Source organism: Natator depressus, chromosome 14 (genome assembly GCF_965152275.1).
Source record: "Natator depressus isolate rNatDep1 chromosome 14, rNatDep2.hap1, whole genome shotgun sequence".
Taxonomy (NCBI): Eukaryota; Metazoa; Chordata; order Testudines; family Cheloniidae; genus Natator; species Natator depressus.
The window spans coordinates 23,139,808-23,160,059 of NC_134247.1; the positions used below are offsets into that span (position 1 = coordinate 23,139,808).

General features: G+C 47.3%; 1 protein-coding gene across 2 annotated transcripts in view; it reads left to right on the top strand.

The window, feature by feature from the left end:
* The window catches only part of LOC141998955 (bMERB domain-containing protein 1-like), a 58,495-nt gene that overhangs the window by 18,625 nt on the left and 19,618 nt on the right, over window positions 1-20,252 (top strand). The window lies entirely within an intron of this gene.

The window sequence follows — 20,252 nt, forward strand, 5'->3', positions numbered from 1 at the left end:
TCATCTTTCATTTTTAAGTGTAACCCTTCTGCCAGGTGGAGCCAGCAGCAACAAGGGCTGGGTTCAGTATCTAGGGGTTCCTTTTCAATAATACAACACAAAACCAACTCGAGCCCCCACCTAGTGACCTGGGACAATTACACCCCCTGGGTGCCTCTAAGGCGCAATACTTCCCCTCTCATAAGCACAGAGTCTGTGTGAAGCAAAACCTTTTAATAAAAGGAGGGAAGTAAAACAGCATTAATTTGCTCCAACGAGAGACTGCTGAATTGGAATTAATTTGCAAACTGGATACAATTAACTTAGGCTTGAATAAAGACTGGGAGTGGATGGGTCATTACACAAAGTAAAATTATTTCCCCATGTTTATCCCCGCCCCCTGCTGTTCCTCAGACGTTCTTGTCAACTGCTGGAAATGGTCCACCTTGATTATCACTACAAAAGGTTTTTTCCCCCCCGCTCTCCTGCTGGTAATAGCTCACCTTACCTGATCACTCTTGTTACAGTGTGTATGGTAACACCCATTGTTTCATTTTCTCTGTGTATATAAATCTCCCCACTGTATTTTCCACTGAATGCATCCGATGAAGTGAGCTGTAGCTCACGAAAGCTTATGCTCAAATAAATTTTCAAATTTCTCTAAGGTGCCACAAGTCCTCCTTTTCTTTTAGCATTAATTTGGGGAAACAACACAACTAGGATTCCTAAACATAAACCATGAACACAAGACTCACCCCCAAGTAAGTTGGGCAGTGTCCTTTTCCCTTAGGGTCTTAAGTCCAGCAACCCAAAAGTTCCTTTAACATGCCTGTCCCTTCTCTGCACCCCACTCATAGTTGCTGTCCTTGGCCAGGGCAGCCCCAGAGTTCAGAGGTTCATCTGCAGAGTTCACCTCCCACCCTGGATAGAACAGGGGGTAAGGAGGCACAATACATGCTCTGCTGCTCAGGCACTTGCTCATCGCCCCAATGGCCGATTGCCATACCTCTCTGTGGGGCTTTGCTCTGGCCCTCTCCGCCAGCTGCCCTGATGGCCACTTCTTTCCACCAACCGCCTTGCTGGCCGTGCCTCTCCACCAGCTGGCCACTCACCAAGATGTCTTCAGGGCCCCTCCACTTAAAACAGCTCTCAATGATTTCAGCTGTTAGTGGGGGAGCCTCACTGCTGGTGCATACTGGGCAGTTTCTTGCAATAGAGACACAGTCCCAAAGTAGGCCTAATACTTAGACCTAGATATTAGTGATTTCAGCTCTGCAGCATGTAACAAGGCTCTCAACTCAGCCTAAATTAGCTTTTTTATTTTACTGTAGAAAGAGACAAATGGTGCTTACAGCCACTAAACAAAGCCCCCACCCCCTCTCAACTCATTGGGCTTTGGAACCCATGTCCCCTGCCTAATGACAGCACTTACGTTGAGGGTGAGTCCCTCCATCAGGGTCTGCCAGGTAGAGTTCTGCTGCCCTTGGTTCACAAAACAAGGATAACAACACTGTATTACTCCTGCCTCAATAACAAGGAGACTGGGGATCCAACACCAGCCACAACTGATCATTTGGGCAAGCAATCCCATCATACTGAGCATCTAGGCAGGGTGGGTGTGTCCATGCAAATGAGATCAGCTCCTGAAGTCCTTTTCCACAGCTCACCACTAGATGTCAGGGGAGAGCTCATTCAGACTCTGCTTACATAAGTTTGTAGCCCTTCCTCTTGTGAAGATTCTTCAGTGTGTCATTGACACAAAGCAATGTAGACCAGTCACTAGGACTGAAAGGAATAAGCAGCTGGGATCTATTTCTGCAGCAGGAGGCTGGTGGTGGGAATGAAAGATTCACATACACAGTTCATATGTAAATGGAATCAGCTAAATTTGGGGTGACCAGGCCCAGAATCCTGACACCAGGCCTGTGCAGAGCAGTGTGATCAAGGTGGCCAGGAATCGGTTTTGACTGGTGGAGGTGAAGGATGGTAAACAACACAATTTTTCTGGCCACCTCTCAAAATGCTAAGGCTGCTTCTGCTGAGGGCCCCAAGGCCTTGATACTCAAGGATCCAACCTCCCTTACTGAATGAGGGAGGCAACCTAGTGACAGAGGATGTGGAAAAAGCTAATGTACTCAATGCTTTTTTTGCCTCTGTTTTCACTAACAAGGTCAGCTCCCAGACTGCTGCGCTGGGCATCACAGAATGGGGAAGAGATGGCCAGCCCTCTGTGGAGATAGAGGTGATTAGGGACTATTTAGAAAAGCTGGACGTGCACAAGTCCATGGGGCCGGACGAGTTACATCCGAGAGTGCTGAAGGAATTGGCGGCTGTGATTGCAGAGCCCTTGGCCATTATCTTTGAAAACTCGTGGCGAACGGGGGAAGTCCCGGATGACTGGAAAAAGGCTAATGTAGTGCCAATCTTTAAAAAAGGGAAGAAGGAGGATCCTGGGAACTACAGGCCAGTCAGCCTCACCTCAGTCCCTGGAAAAATCATGGAGCAGGTCCTCAAAGAATCAATCCTGAAGCACTTACATGAGAGGAAAGTGATCAGGAACAGTCAGCATGGATTCACCAAGGGAAGGTCATGCCTGACTAATCTAATCGCCTTTTATGATGAGATTACTGGTTCTGTGGATGAAGGGAAAGCAGTGGATGTATTGTTTCTTGACTTTAGCAAAGCTTTTGACACGGTCTCCCACAGTATTCTTGTCAGCAAGTTAAGGAAGTATGGGCTAGATGAATGCACTATAAGGTGGGTAGAAAGCTGGCTAGATTGTCGGGCTCAACGGGTAGTGATCAATGGCTCCATGTCTAGTTGGCAGCCGGTGTCAAGTGGAGTGCCCCAGGGGTCGGTCCTGGGGCCGGTTTTGTTCAATATCTTCATAAATGATCTGGAGGATGGTGTGGATTGCACTCTCAGCAAATTTGCAGATGATACTAAACTGGGAGGAGTGGTAGATACGCTGGAGGGGAGGGATAGGATACAGAAGGACCTAGACAAATTGGAGGATTGGGCCAAAAGAAATCTGATGAGGTTCAATAAGGATAAGTGCAGGGTCCTGCACTTAGGATGGAAGAATCCAATGCACCGCTACAGACTAGGGACCGAATGGCTAGGCAGCAGTTCTGCAGAAAAGGACCTAGGGGTGACAGTGGACGAGAAGCTGGATATGAGTCAACAGTGTGCCCTTGTTGCCAAGAAGGCCAATGGCATTTTGGGATGTATAAGTAGGGGAATAGAGAGCAGATCGAGGGATGTAATCGTTCCCCTCTATTCGACACTGGTGAGGCCTCATCTGGAGTACTGTGTCCAGTTTTGGGCCCCCCACTACAAGAAGGATGTGGATAAATTGGAGAGAGTCCAGCGAAGGGCAACAAAAATGATTAGGGGTCTATAGCACATGACTTATGAAGAGAGGCTGAGGGAGCTGGGATTATTTAGTCTGCAGAAGAGAAGAATGAGGGGGGATTTGATAGCTGCTTTCAACTACCTGAAAGGGGGTTCCAAAGAGGATGGCTCTAGACTGTTCTCAATGGTAGCAGATGACAGAACGAGGAGTAATGGTCTCAAGTTGCAATGGGGGAGGTTTAGATTGGATATTAGGAAAAACTTTTTCACTAAGAGGGTGGTGAAACACTGGAATGCGTTACCTAGGTAGGTGGTAGAATCTCCTTCCTTAGAGGTTTTTAAGGTCAGGCTTGACAAAGCCCTGGCTGGGATGATTTAACTGGGAATTGGTCCTGCTTTGAGCAGGGGGTTGGACTAGATGACCTTCTGGGGTCCCTTCCAACCCTGATATTCTATGATTCTATGATTCTATGAACCCAGCAGGCTGTGACTAGAGCAACGAGAAGTATTTGTTTGAGAACCTGTAATGACAATGAAGCCATTACCCAGCCCAAGGTCATTGGAAGATTTGCTGAGATTCCCCGCAACTTTATTTGTAACTATGACTCATGCAATCGCTTGCTGTCTGGGGGAATTTAAACTGCCAGTATCAGCGATACAACAGCGGGAAGCTGAGATGTGACTTGGCTAACAGCAAGGATGAGCCTTCCCTTCACTTCAGAACCATGACTCACATGACAGGATCTTAACTACCAAGAAAGTTGCATTGCTATAGCGTGAGTTGAGAATTTAAACCAATATAGTTAAAGCTGTGCAAAAGGCTGAGGAGACATGCTTATTTCTCGAGCTTGTCAGAAGGCAGAATTTCCATCGCATGGGAAATTCCGAAATTTAAAAAATATAATTCCAAATTGGAACAAAAAGCCAAAATCTTGAAATTTCCCATGGAATGAAAATAAATCCAAAAATTTCCATTTAGTATCATTGAAATGTTTTGTTTCAGTAATGTCAGAACACTGAATTTAGACTTTTATGTTGTATTGAAACATTAAATCTAATAGATTACGTGGGGTTTGAAATTTAATATTAAACCAAATGTTTTACTGTAATAAATGCTGAAACAAACCGTTTTCACTTTATCAGAATGACATGGTTGACATCACTGAAACAAAACAAGGAAGTCAAAAGTGTTCCCTTTGAAAATTTCAGTGAAATTTGACATGTTCTTGCAAAATGTTTTGATTTTAACAAACTGCATTTTCAGACTGAAAAAGTTTCCACAAACTCTACCTATTTTGCTGTAAGAGGGGATTCTATTTAGCTTAAGTTCATTTGGAACAAGTTTAATTAAACCAATATAAGCCATTCTTACACCAAAATTAGAGTGTGCATGCAGCTTTTGGTTTAACACTATCAGTTTAAAGGCCAATTCATGTTATTTCGGTATAACTTTCTCATGTAGACAGGCCTTAACCCCTTACTGGGGTGCATGGACCTTTACAGCAGCAAAGGGTCATGGGGACATGTACAAGGGTAGGTAAGTATATTTGGTATTTCCCCCTTCTCCCCCCTCCACTCGTCTCCTCAGTGCTTCAGAGTATAATTTCCCCTTTCTTCAAGTCCTTCCCCAGTGGAGGGAGCTTGCCATGAGGCCCCATGGGATGCAGAAAGATATTCTGAACTGGCTGGTGATGAGGGACAAAATGCCCCCATCCTGTTGGCATGTCCACAGTGACCCTGGCTGCTGTCATTTGGGGAGCATGAACTGGGGCTTGGGATGGGAACCTGAATCTAGCGCAGCACATTAGTGGTCCGCCAAGAAAGAGGCACTCCCAGATATCCGTGTCTGTCTACATGTTGCTGTCATATAGCCGCATGTCTTGGACATACCTGTTTCTGCACTGAACTGTAGCATCACTGTAAAGCCTCTTCCTAAAACTCTCCTATGCTTCCCCTTCCCAGGGCCTCCTTGGGGAATCCTCTCTGATCAAATCAAGACAAAGGGGAAACACTGCACATGAAAGGCTTGATTAGCATCAGTGCCTGATCCCCACCTGCGCCATCGCCTTTTCCTCCCTGATTCAGCACAGTGACTGCTGCAGCCTTTGCAGCCAGAAGCCAAGGAAGGGGATTTTCCCTGGGACTGATTTCACTGCTGGACTCAACAGTCTGTGTTAGAACAAAATCCTGAGTCACTCCATGACTGAGACAGCTGAACTGCAATGCACATAGTTCTGGAGCTGCCCACATCTTTAATAGAGAGGTGTGGCCTATACAAACTGCAGGTCCCAGCATGCAATGCTCCATCTTGAGCTGAGCAGTGTACAGGGGCCTTACAGAGGTCAGAGACAGTTCCCTAAGAAAAAGGCTTCCCCAGCTACTCTAGAGCTGGCATATGGGCTCTGTGTCAGCCCTGCTCCCCACCGCTCACACGGAATGGGTATTGGAGGTGGGAAGTGGGAGGCAGTGAGCAGGGTTAGGGAGGGGTTGTAGTTAGTTTGTGCTGCCCTGCATTTATTCCCCACTCATAGAGGACCATGGAAAATAGACTATATGTTAGAGCAGCCTTTAGGGTGTTCTAACTTATACCAAAGGCTGAGCATGGCCCTGCATGGCCCCAGGATATGGGGAGGACAAAAGTGGTTTGAAGCCACCTTAACCCACCCATCTTAACTCCATCTCTGCCCCAAGCACAGGAACTGAGTAAGCACAATTTGGAGTCACGGAAGGATACCAGCCCCTCAGTCTGAACTACTCAGGTTTTGATGGCTTGTGTCAAAGCTGGTTATTTCACTGTAGTTTAGCTTTATGTTCATTTGCTTTGCTTTTCTGCAGCACATTTCATCCAAGGATCTCAAAGCACTCTACAAACTATATCATTACAAATGATCAATCTAGTTATGCCGTCCTACACTCTTGTGTAGGATAGGTATAATTCTCCCTATTTTACAGATGGGGAAATTGAGTCACAGAGAGGTGATGTGACTTACCCCGGTAACCTGCATGTCAATGACAGTCAGAAATAGAACTCAAGTGAGTCCTAGATCCAAGTCCTCTGCTCTAACCAGTAAATATACTCCCTTCCTCGGTGGGTTTTAAAACTTGAATTAACTCCCCAAGAAACAGTGGCATCTCCTGTGTGGTTTCTCTGCTATCTCAGGGATGTAAATAAGTCTGAGAATTACTCACTATCCAAATTCTAACAGACTGGCTCATCCTGCTGGTGGAAGATTGCAGCATTGGGCCCTAGATCCAGTAGAAAATAACCTTATGTTCATTCAGGAATCACTGAAGTAACAGCTATGAATGGTACATGGCTATGAATGGGAGGAAGGTCAATGCATTTCATGGTGACTTTATTTGCTTATGTGCCGGTGTGAGGCAGAGTTCTAGGGGTGCAGACACCACCCATTTAGCCCTGCAATTTGACTGGACTAAGAGGTGAACTCAGAATCCTCATTGCAAACACCTGCGACTCAGCTCACGAGTGCCCCGTTAATGGTGCGATCTATCAGCCATACGAATCATGTTGCCCAGTGCACCCCATAGCCACTTTGCAGCTCACACTAGTCTCTAGTTGAGTGCTTCAGGCAGGATCAGAGGAGCTGCAGTTTCTTTGGCTACCTGAAATCCACTTGACATGGGATTTGTTCTGTGGACAGATCATTAAACAAAGTGCTGAAGGAGCCTGACAAGCACCTGCCACCAGCAGGATGTGCCAAATGAAGGACATAACCATGCTTGTATTGGCAGCGAGGGAAGGGGTCACAGACCCTGACTTGCATTTTTCCAGGTGGGTGCGCCGCGTCTTCTCACCCCTGCTCCTCCCTCGAGGCAGCCCCTGCCCACCTGCCACTCTCTCCTCTCCGCTCCCCGAGCAGCTGATCGGCCGCCAGTCCTGGGGCTGGAACCATGGGTGCTTGAGCCCCAGAGCACCCATGGAGTTGGTTGCACGAGGCTGCCATTGCAGCCTCCCTCATCTCCACCCTAAGCGAAGAGGCAATGAAACATTTCTTCCACTCAGCCCAGGAGGTTTCCTTTGCACGTATGTCTGTGACCCAAAGCAGAGCTGACAGCCCTCGCTTCACAACAGCCAGGGTGAGTGGGAGCTGGTTATTGCTATGCTAATTGGCCTGTGAGCGAGGAAGGAAGGAAAAGGCAGCCAGAGAATGGGCCTTTCTCCTAGTGCCTCTATTTCTGTTGTTAATTTCAGCACAGACGATTGCTCCTAAAATCAGAGATTACCTGGTAAACAGGGCGTGGCATCTCAGCGTCCTTCATTGGCTACACTCTAAAGCAGCTGGGAAAGTGGGGCTCCAGGGCGTGATTCCTGCTGCCCAGTGGAATTCATAGCCCCAAGTTAGGTCCCCAGGCCTGGGGAGTCAGTCACTAGGAATGGGATTCACAGAAGCTGGCAAGTGGAGGGGTGTGTGTGTGGGGGGGTGTGGGCTAAATTAGCCAGGAGTGAAGTGCCAAGGAAAGAAGAGTGGCCTAAACCCTGCCCCTCAGAGGTAGCTGGGTGCCTACATCTGGGCTGAAGGGAGGTGCCTCCCTCCACTCGGGATTCACAGCCAGGAACCCTCTCCTGGAGTTAGACTAAGGCAGGCCAGAGCCAGTAGCCTGGTGGTTTGGGGACTCAGCTGGGAGGTGGAAGACCTGGGTACAAAGCCCTAGTTTGGAGCAAGGACTTGAACCCTGAACCCAGCTCTCCCCTCTTCTAGGGGAGCACTCAAACCACCAGAGTGCTGGGTATTCCGGGCTGGGCTCCCTCAATCTCTCCTATTGGAGCTGTTCCACTTTGCATAAATAACTATTCAGTGGAGCAGGGACTTGAATCTAGTTCTCCCACCTCCCAGGTGAGTGCCCCGGCCACTGGCTATTGTAGGAGACCCACACCCAGCCTGCCCTCCAAATTCCTGACCTGCGCACCCGCAGCTGTCCTGTATGCTCAGAGCACGCTGATCAGAGCAGGCCCTCCAGGCGAGATAGGCAGAGTGCTAGGGTCTGAATCCCACCCGGGTTTGGCATGAATAAGGGCACTGAACAGCTTTCCCAATTCCATTGTTCCATGGGCATCCTACTACATTACCAGCTGCTTTTCAGCTGAAGTGTGTGTGTGTGTGGGGAGAGTGTGTGACGGGGAGTGTGTGTGTGTATGGAGAGGGGGGGAGACAGTGTGTTTTGGGGGACAGAGCGTGTGTCAGCATGCTGTCTTGTAAGTTCAGACGGTGGCAGGAAGCAACCAGTCTTGAGGCAGGGGGAGGGGGAAACCCCGACAGCATCCCCCACCTCCCTCCCTGGGCTCTCTGCCGGCAATCTCTCTCTCGCTTGCTCTCTATCTCTCTCTCTCACACACACCTGCCTCTGTGTTCAACAGCATGAGCATTCCACATTAATAGTTTGTACACAATGGCTGTCAAAATGGTGCTTTGAAAAGGGAGAGGCACATGTCTCCAGGGCAGCCGAGTTCAAAGCAATGAGCAGAGTGGTCACTCGAGCTGTCATTATGGGACAGCTCTGGAGGCCAATTACAGCACAGAACGCAATCAGGTGTCTACACTGGCAATAGAGCATTGGAGTCTCTGTGCAAATAGCCTTACGACTCTCGCCGAGGTGGGTGTTTTGCAGCGCTGCAACTGAGGAGTTTCTGCGCACAAAGTGGCTGGCAGTGTGTACACGTCTGCAGTTTGAGCACAAAAAGCTGCTTTACTGCACAGAAACTTGCCTGTGTAGACAAGCCCTAAGCTTACTGCTTAAGTGCAGTTTAAGCAGAGCACACATTCCTTTGTTTGAGACAGACCTGTTTGCCAGACGCAGTTAGGAACATGTGTTTACAACACCGTACAGGGGGAATCTTAAAACTTCACATACAATGTTGCCGCATGCATTTTATCAGGACAATAATGACCAGCAAATTATGAGTTTTCAAATGATACCTCACCAGGCCTACTTTGTACAAAGATTATTACAATAGTGTGTAGGGTGTGGACACGGGTACATTCAACTGCATGCATTGGATGTGCTCCTTTTATACGGATGACTGGGGCCTGGCTTCCCCCTCAACCCAAATGTCCATCAACTTCCAGGCAGTTATTCCTGATTTGCACAAGTGTGAGTGAGAGACCAGGTCATGCTCATTGGTCCTTGATTGCAAATCACACTAGAAATCATCAGAAGTTTACACATGGACTTCTTAAGGTGACACATTAAATTCCAGTCACGTTTGCTGGGGGTGGGATGGGAGAACGTTTCCTGGCCATGCCCATTTACATCCTGCAGAACTGAAAGGGTTAAATGCATCACTGATCAGAAAAGAAATTGATAGTCCCTAGAATGACAGAAGAACATTTTTCATAGATGTGTTGAAAAGCACCTTGGGGGTCTGATCTTCCTGCACAGTCTCAGAAACGGTGCCTACAATTACACATTATACACTGAGCCATTCTTTTGTTATTTATTGTACATAAAAGATAAAAGCGCTTTTCCCTTCATTGTGCTCCCAGAGTATCATTAGTTCTTTGGCCTTCATGTTCCTATAAGGGGTCAGCCAATGGTACAAAACAACTTTTGTGAGAAAGTAATTGAATCTCCTTAATGCCACATTATGGACAGAAATAATCTCACTGAGCACTTACCTTCCTGATTCTAAAGGACTAAATACAGCGATGCAGAACACAGGAGAATTTCCATCAATAGTCACCCTCTCTTCGACTTAATTTTGCTATAATAAGATTAAGAGCCCAAGGTCACCTCTACCGGTGTGGCACAGAGACTGGGAACAGCATGTGGGCTACAGGGACCCTGCTTAAATGTAACCGGGGGAATAGTCCCGCTCTTGTGGGGAACTTTCCAGGCTTCTGCACTACCCCGGTGAAGTGGGCTAGCAAAAGGATCTGAGTCCTCGCTCCCACTTCCTTTACCCAGTGGCCTCCCTGCCCTTGAGGACTCCTCTTCCACTCTCCTGTCTGGCAGAGTCCTCGTAACCCCAACAAGGCTGGGCCCAGGATTCCTGGGGGGCTTGACCCCCAACCCTGCTGTGGTCACCTAGGACAGGGGCGAGGGTGTCCCCACTCCAGGTACTCTCTCTGCACTGGGCACTTCTCTGACCCACTGACCATTACATACAAGTTAAAGCAAATGCAAGTTATTTAATCAACAATCAATTTTAAAAAGAATAAGGAAAAATCGGAAAGGTTAAAGGAAACACATCATCCCGCTCTGTGGCCGGGAACATCACAAACAGTGTCTCTGGAATGTCAGGGCAGTTCACAGTCTGTTCCTGGTAAGTCCCAGGCCGCCTTCTCAGGCCCTGGCTGTGCTGCAGGGATGCTGTGGGTTGGACACTTGCTCTGGTGGTGGCCACACGCTCTCAGGCTCTAAGTGGCAGGACCCTTCTTCCCAGTGTCGCCCCTGCCCTGTCGGGGTTACGATCCAAGCCTGGCCTGCAGAGCCTCTTGGCTGAGGCGTCTCCCTGTGCTGGGCCCACTGCCCAGGGTCCCCCTCGCTCTCCCCAGCTGCTCACCGCACCCAGCTCCGGACTGCGCCAGCCCCAGCTCCACCACTCTGTCTCTGCACTGCTGCTGCTGCTCTGCCTCCAGCTCCCTGGGCTGCTTCTTTGGCCCCTCTGGCTCTGGTTGCTGCAGCTCTGCTCCCAGGGCAAGTCTGCTCTCTCTGGGCTGTGCCTCTGGCTTTGGGGCCGCAGCTCTGCTCCCAGGACAGGTCTGCTCCGCAGGCTGCTTCTGTGACTCCGCTCCCAGCACTGACCTGCTTCGTGGGCTGCTTTTCTGGCCCCTCTGGCTCTGGTTGCTGCATCTCTGCTCCCAGGGCAAGTCTGCTCTCTCTGGGCTGTGCCTCTGGCTTTGGGGCTGCACCTCTGCTCCCAGGACAGGGTCTGCTCTCTCTGGATCTGGCACAGCTCAGCGTGGGTCCCTGCTTTCTCCTTAGCTCGGCCCCACTCCGTCTGTCCCAGGCAAATCCAGCTCACACGGAGGACGGGACCCCCCTGGCCTCCTGACTCTCTAATTAGCCTGCCCGGCCTGTCATTCAGGCTGACCTGGAGCATTGGCCTCTCCCCATTGTTCCTGGGGACTGTCAGTTCCAGAGTCCTGATTTCCCATAGACGCTTCCCCTTTTAGTACTGGGAGCTAGCCAACTAAAACACCCCTACTGAATGTTAGTAAGGGGGCAACAGTCCCCTTACATAAAGATCATAAAAAAGCCAGTATGAAATTGGGCCACGTATGCTAGACACAGAATCATAGAAGAAGGAGGAAATAGCGCCAATCTGTTTAGCTCTGCTGAGACTGCCCCTGGGAAATTGTCTTCAGCATCGGACAGATCGTCAAAGATATTTCAGTGCCTTGCCCATTCATTTGAGGATCTGGGTCCTCATCACTAGACATAAATAAACTAATGAAAGAGAACCGAGAAAAGAGCAAGGAAAATGTTTAAAGGGCTGGAAGGATTCATTTATGGGGGACGATAAACGTCTATAATTCCCTCCCACTGTAAATACATGATTCTAAAAATTAAAAAGACTGCACTGAGCGTGCTGCAGCCCCAGAGCCTGCCCCACTTCTTCTTCTTCTTCTTCTTCTGGCTGATGGAGATGTAGAGCAAGAACTATAATTTTACATTTAGGTGGGTAAGCCAGATAATTGCGTCAGGAGTAGTGGAGTGAAATGATCCTTCCTATTTGTGAATTGGGCATTGAGTCGTTATATGTTCCATGGTCTGTTCTGGGTGACCACAGTTGCACACTGGAGAGTTTTTAATTTTCCATTGATGCATCAAGTAGCCACATCTGCCATGGTTTGTGCGGATGCCCTTTAGGGTTTCCTATAAGTTTTGAGGAAGATCAAAGACAGGAATCTGAGCCCCCATGGAGACTCACACATGGTAGGCATAGCATGAGAGCCCCGGATGGGAGCATGTACCAGCAGCAGCCACCACTGTACTGGGATTCAGTAGGGAACCGTGATTTCAAATCGCAGCTCCTCAGCTGGCTGGTATTGATAAATGTGTGCCCGTCCCAGCCCTGAAGGTATCAGTCATCCCGTCTACAAATAAGGTAACTGAGAGGTTCGACAAGGTCACTTCTGACAGAGCTGGGCATTGACCTTAGATCTTACGGGCATTTCTATGCAGGGATGCTCGGGAAAGTTCAAATGAAAGTCTGTGCTGGCACACGGGTGTAATTCATAAAGTCATGCAGCCAAAAATGGTGAAGAACTTAAAAAATTGGTCGGTAAGAGAACATGAATCCCCGTGAGGCCTGAATGTGGTGCTATTATGAACCAAAAGAGCTCTCAGCCGGCTTGCAGCTGTTTCCGTTGCTTCACTCTGACTTAGAGGACTAGGATGGCTACCAAGTAATGTCTGGGGTTACTGTGTCTGCTGGTTGTGTTGTGTGGGTGGTTGTGTTGATTTGTGCGTAGGTTGTGTGTTGCTGGGAGAGTTGTCTTGATTTGTGCAGGTGGCGAATGAGGAATGTGTGCTGTGGTGAGGGGCTACTTGTGTTTGTGGTTATTGTCTACTGGTTGTGTTGCTGTGTGGTAGTTGTGTGGATTTGTGTCTAGGGCGGGTTGTGGTGGGAGATTGTTGATGTATGCAGGTGGCAGTTGGGTGTATGGGCGTGGCAGTTGGGCCAAGTAATCCACCATCTGTGCAGTCTCTCTCTTACAACCAATGAAATTGCTGTGTGCAAATTAGGTGTAAGGTAAGGGTCGTGATTGGTTGACTCACCTATGATATCACAATGGTCCAGGAGTCTTGGCATGTCATAGATACATGCCTTACTGTAGCTGGCCACTTCACCGTAATTCGTAAAGGCAAAATGGCTGGGAACTTAAAAATTGGCTGGTAACAGACAGTGAAACCCAGCGATGGTTCAACCTGGTGATATTTAGAGCTCTCAGCCATGCTTGTAGCTGTTTCCAACACTTCACACTGACTCTTCATACCCAATAGGCTTCAGTGTGACAATCCTGGAATTTTACTATGTAGATTACCTAAGGGTGTGCAGTTAATCTGCGAAAATTAAAGCACATTAAACCCCCCCCCATGTGGAAGCTCTCTCTCAGAAATAAAATGGCCTTACTTTGCTGTGGCTTCATCTTCTGATACTTAAGCTACAGCAAACTAAGGCTACTTTACTGTCACATGGGCGGCGGAGGGAGTTCATGCACTTGAATTTATGTGCATTAACTTCCCAGCTTTAATTCATTCATCTGGGCACCCTCAGAAGGCAAATCTCATCCACCCAGCCACACTGCCTATCAGAACCAATGTGCCAAATCCATGTGATTGGCTTGCTGTGGGTAACCACTGGACACTGCCCTCCGGAGGCAAGAATAGGATAGTAAAGACCCAGGGCTCCTGAGTTGCAACACTGCTCTGCTGTCTAGCAATTAGTTGTGTAAGCCACTGGCAAAGCGTGCGTCATGTCTCCCTCTAGTGACTGGTCCACATGGAGGAAACAACCTATTGCTGCACAAATAAATCCTTTATCTCAACTGATAGAGGGCTTTGCTGTGGATCTAAAGGCTTGGGGTTTTAGCCACGCTGATGGCCTATGCAGGGGGATTGGCACGATTCCACAAAATGGAATTTCAGGATGGGATATTCAAAAGCACCTAAGGAAATTAAGTGTCCAGCTCCCATTGGCTTTCAGTGGAGGACAGATACCTAAATCCTCCAGTGCTTTTGAAAATGCCACCCTCTGGGTTTTGGGTTTTTTTCAGTTTTCTTTTTTTTAAAAACATAGGAAATTACAAACAAAAAACTACATTAAAGCATGTTAAGATTGTAACCTCAAACACTCCAGAATTAGGGAATGCCAGAATTAAGGTTGCCTGTGCAACCTGTTCATTTGACTTATTTGTCCTTGTGCATTATGATATAAGGTTGGATTGTCAAAAGTGCATAAATTACTGAAAAGCACAACTCTCATGGCAAGTCAGTGGAACTTCGGCTCTCGAGTCACTTAAGGTTCTTTTTAATCCTGCCTACAGTCTTTTATTACATGACTGTGTGCTATTTATTCTACAGGAGTCATTATTCATTCATGGCACAGGATGGTCAATGAATGAGTCAGAGGATTGCAAGAAGTCAAAGGCTGTTGTCTGTATTTAAGGCACTGGCCTGGGACCCAGAAAAGCTGAGCTCTATTCCTGCCTCAGACATAGAATATGGGACGTTGAGCAGGACCATACTACAATGCGTGTGTAACTTGAGCTGGTGGGACTTTTCTGATAGAATGATTTTCTGGTGGCGAACGCAACTTCTGCAAAGTCAAAATATTCCACAGAAAAATTTTGATTTTGCTGAAAAATTATGAAATCCAAATGAAAATTTTCATTTTCATGCGTTGGTTTGACCCAAATCAGAATATTTCACTTTTGACCTGACCCAAAATGTTTAGTTTCTAATCAAGTTTAACAAAACTTTAAATTGCATTTTACTGTTCATGGTGCATTGCCTTATGGGAGTTGTAGTTCTGGCCCCCATTCTCTCCTATGGGCCAGGCTCCCTGTAGGACTACAACTCCCATAAGGCTATGTGCTGATTTCATTCTGACAGTGTTGTGTGGTGAATCATTGGTATCACATGACTCTGGGTGCATTATAGGATTTGTAGTCTGACTGGGAGCTGGCCCATAGGGGAAACTGGAGGCATCAGAGTCCTGACAACTCCCATAAGGCTTCAGACTTATGTGACTCCCATGATGCATCACCATACGAAGATGGAGTTTAATGTTGACATGACTGAAAATGAAACATTTCGGGTCGTTTCAACAAACCCAAATGAAAAACCTTGATTCCTGCAATGCCAAAATGTTATGTTTATGTGAAAATGTCAGAACGACACTTTTCAACATTTCTGAATCGAAATACTTCAGAATTTCTGTACCAAGGAAACTTTTGAAATTCAGCTTTTCATCTTGTTTTGCAATGAAAATATAGCATTTAGCAGAGCCCTCACATGCTACCCATCATGGATAAATACCACGCAAATGGTGTATTGGTTGTAGTGAGTTTGTCGGGTCTGAGCCAAGAGTTGCTCGTAAAGAACAGTGAACCCTTTTGCCAGCTGGCACCACAGCTTGCAACCTAAATAAAAGTTACTATGTGACAAGAAGTGGAACGCAAACAATGAGGCTTGGGGAAACATAGGAAAGGAGGGCCAGAGGTAGAGAAATAAGGTTATGAGCTACGTAGGGCTTGTCTACACTTAAAACGCTGCAGTGGTGCCACTGTATCACTTCAGTGAAGATGCTACTTATGCCAACCAGAGGGCTTCTCCCGTTGGCGTAGCTACTCCACCTCCCCGAGAGGCAGAAGCTAGGTTGATGGGGGAATTCTCCTATTGACCTAGTGCTGTCTGCACCGGGGGTTGGGGTTGGTTTAACTGCGTTGCTTGGATTTTTCACACCCCTGAGTGATGCAGTTATACCAACCTAATTTCCTAGTGCAGACCAGGCCTTAGCTTAGCAGGATTCAAACACAGAATTTATATAAATACTGTAGTGTGAACATCCTGGGTTATGGTAGTAAGGAATAATAAAAACAAGAATTTTAGAAGGGGTATAAACACACCAGATTCAGGGCACAAGCTCCTCTCTAATGGGGAATAAATTTTCCCTGGAGGCAGGTTATCACGTGTCTGCCTACTACCTTGCACCTGCCTCTGAAGCATCTGGTACCGGTTTCTGATGGAGACAGGCTGCTGGGCCCAGATCTGATCTATTCTGGCAGTTCCTATGTTAAGGTAGCTCTGCACAATGTCCTCCTTCCCACCCCCACCTCCGGTGGTTTGCTTCTTCGTTTTTCCCTAGTCTAGCAGCAATTATTTTTTGTGCATTTTGATCTGTCTATTGATAGTATTTTGAAGGCACCTGTCATCATTAAGTGGTCATGGCAATGCAAACTTTTTTCATGCAACCCGAACTCTGTGCTTAGCTAGTACATAAATGAGTGGGATGGGATGGAGAGATGATAGAGAGCTGGCTTCCTGCTCAACCTATGCACAATTCTGAAATTAGCACCTCTGCAGCTAGTCAATGGCTAGCACAGCAGCTGGAGAATACTCTTTAAAACAAGCTAAACTTCCCCCTCACACACACACACTCATTATTTTCTTTGAGCTTGTTGCCATCCAAAGAAGTCAACGAGCTGCTGGACTCAGCAGAAGATGACAGAGTCCAGAGGAAATATATATATGTCCTGCAGCTGGTATATTTTGCTTGAGCAGCTCCTGCAGCTGGTATATTTTGCTTGTACAGCAGAGCCATGCAGGTCCCGGTCACTCCAGGAGCACCACTAATGCTCTTCTCCTTTCTATTTATTTATTTTCCCTTCCCTAATTAACATTTTGATGTTCTGCGCTCAGCTGACAATGCTGCAGCTTTAGGCAGCTCTGTCCAAACATGACTCATTCCCAAAGGGGTGAAAGGATGGTGAATCACAGGATTGTTTGAACTGCAGAATGGATGCTTAGCAACCCACACTTTAAAGTGAACTAAAGACATATCAGCTGAAGGCAGCACAAGCTAATAAGTAGCGGAATCTATACAGCTGCTTGTCACTCAGAGCACTGGGCCTGGATACCTAGAAATGTCAACAGCATTCTCACAGATTGAAGGCTTTTCTGGGGGACTTGCAAAACATTTAATGGGCTTGAGCACATTCCAGTGAGTCCGAACCAAGATAGGATTCTACGGCATCAGTAGGGCTTTGCAAAATTTACAATGTTCAAGTTTTGTCTAGACTGGGAAAACGAGCTGTGTTAGTAAACATGTCAGCTCACACCCTTTTATTAGCATTGTTTAACATCACTCAACTTTGTAGTGCATCCAAAGACAGCTATCTGGACTGGATTAACTATCCTAGGTGTTGGGTGGTGGTTAACAGCCTGCTAATTAAAATATTTTAGTTAACATGTTTTCTAACACACATCATCTGCCCAATCTGAGCAAAGCCGTGGAGGAAGGAGCGAGTCTCAGGTTCAGGTTCCTCTGTGTCAAGTTGGGTCCTCAGCTCAGGTGTTTATGAGGTGGGCCCTGGCCCTGACCTGGGTGTAGCTGCAGAAGAGGTGGGCCCTGATCATGATGGTCTCTGAGGTGGGCCCCAGTGCACGGAGACTTTGAGGTAGAGGTGGGCCCAGGCCTCAGGTGTCTCTGAGGCAGAGGTGGGCCCTGGTGAGAAGTTGTATCTGAGATGATGGTGGACTTGTTAAATGAACAAGAATTGCAGGTGCTTAGCACTTCTGAGGATAAGGCCCTTACATTGTATGCTTCTTGGGGCATGAACCTTCCAAGGACTGCTTTGTTACAGACAGGCATGAGACACAAACTTTAGACCTGGATTCATAGATTGCTAGGCCAGAAGGGACCATTGTGATCATCTAGTCTGACCTCTAAAGGTTGCCCAAAGGCTGTGTGTCTTCAGATCATGAGTTTTAGTTTGGGCTCATATCTACTCTTCACGTGTCAGTGAAATGCCGCGCGTACCATCAGCACAGTAGAAACAATGGCAGCAGAAGAGCAGCCACACCATACTGTTACTAGCAATTATTCCAGACGCTGGCCAGGTCAGCAATACCACGTAGTTCATTGTGTCCCCAGGAGCCCCTCAGTACCAACTGGCAGAGGACACACCAGACCATACCTCACATCAGGCCTGACACATTCAGTGCCCCAACTCACTGTTCTCATAATCCGTACGTAAAAGGTGTTGTGTAAAATATCCTATGCACACTGGTAACACACTTGCGTGTCATATGTACGGGGTGTGTACAAAGAGTTATAGATGTTCTTAAAATGTGTTTGGCCGGCAGTGTATAAAGCACAGCCTGGCCTAGACAAAGGCATGTCTGTTTACCTATCTGAGCAGCTTGATCGCAGAGGACATATCGGGTAAACAAAGCCATCAAGCTAGCAAGTGGGGGAGATGAATGCTTAACAGTCTCAACAGGGGATGGAGTCTGCACCCCCAGGAAGCCTTCCAGGCTCTTGAAACAGAAACAGTGAACTTTGGGGTAATATTAAGGGGGAGCAAAGAGACATTTGGGTCATCCATCACTACGGTACAAAGGGGAGCAGCCCCCTTTGAGTTCGTGAAAAGTGGATCCTCTTGGACAGGGAGGCAAAAGTAGTTGTAAACTGACTATAAGGGAGAAACCTGCTTAGACAGAGATTGTAACTTGCTGAAATGGTTTTAGTCACTAGAAAGCTTGTTTTGTTTTCTCTTACTTGGAACCATATCTCTTTCACCTGTACCTATTATCCCTGTCTCTGTGTATATAATGTCTTCTGCAGTTTCCACCGTATGCATCCGATGAAGTGAGCTATAGCTCACGAAAGCTTATGCTCAAATAAATTGGTTAGTCTCTAAGGTGCCACAAGTCCTCCTTTTCTTTTTGCGAATACAGACTAACACGGCTGCTACTCTGAAACTTTGCTAATAGACTGATTCTTGTTTTATTATAAAGTGTATAAAGTGGAGAGTGAGTTCTCAGCTAACCTAATAGGCTGGTGAGTGTACTATAATAACTGCTGTGTGCAGCAAAGCTCTCCCTTGCTGAGGCCGAGAGGTGGAAGACAGTGGCACACAGTTCTGAGTACCCCGAGAGAAGCATCACCATTATACTTGGATATGTTCATTTCCTGTCCTGCATGAAGCGAGGATGTAGTGCGGGGACATGGATACAATTTTTAAAAATACTCCAAACAGCTGAAAACTCCCAACCCCAATGCAGAGGCAGCTAGGCTCCATTCACCTCCCCAGCCCCAGGTGAATGTCTGAGTCAGCTCTTCTGCTAATCAAACTGGCCATCTGGCCATAGTGATAGATTGTGATAGATTGTGGCTATGAGTAACTGCCTGGCTGGCGAGGCTGGGAGCCCTGGGGGAATATACAGTGATGGCTTCTGTTAGAGTAGAACCATATCTGGTCCTGGGGTCGCCCAGGACTGCATTCCTTCTGCCGACGGACTTGTTCTCTGCTCAGGGTTTGAGCAACCCCTCCCTGCCTGTAGTGGGCTTTCTAGTCCCTTTATCAGCTCAGGACTACTCAGGCCACATACATCAAGAGCACAAGAACCAAGTTATGCAGTGGCCTGTGGGGGAAGGGACCTACTCCTTGAGGCACTCCAGGAACAAGACGCACAATCCAGTCCCTGGTGTGCATGTGTGTTGTGACATCTGTCACACCAGAATGCCACCCCTCCCTCTTCCACAGCTCTCCCATTCCCCTGCAATCACCTTCTCTGATGCTGAACCCAGTCTGGCCTCAGAGAAAGAACTGATAATATGGCAGATGGAGCCATGCAAGAAAAAACCTGACAGTTGCTCTGATGGGAAATCAGGCCTGAAGGTCTGTGAATATGGAACTAACCAACCCTGGGGAATTCCACTGTCATTCAGCAAGAGTTCAGTGTGGAATTAGAACTAACCCTCTAATTGTCAAAGTCCATCAACTAGTTCTTAATTAAAGGAAAATGTCTTTGGAAGCACATCTTCACATTGGCGTGGAAACCCAGCCAAATCTATAAGCAGTCGGCATCACTGCTGCTTGGCCAAGGAAATTCCCAGGGGAGCTGGGCTCCAAATGAACTGTAACTTGTTATTCCTTAATTTGTTATCATAAAAATGAAAAACACAGTGTACCGTTTGGGACAGCACTTTACATGCAAAACATGGAGGAAATTAGATGCTGCTCGGGTTTGACGCCTCATTTGTGGAAACTGAGGTACAGAGAAGCTAAGTGATTGGGCCAAGGTAACAAACGGCCAGTCACAGACCTAGGAAACAAAGCCAAGACACCTGGCTCTCAGGCCTGCGTGCCGATCCTGAACCATGAGTTACATGCCGATCAGAAGAGTCACTGCCCTGTAATTTGGAAGCACTGTAAGAAGGATTC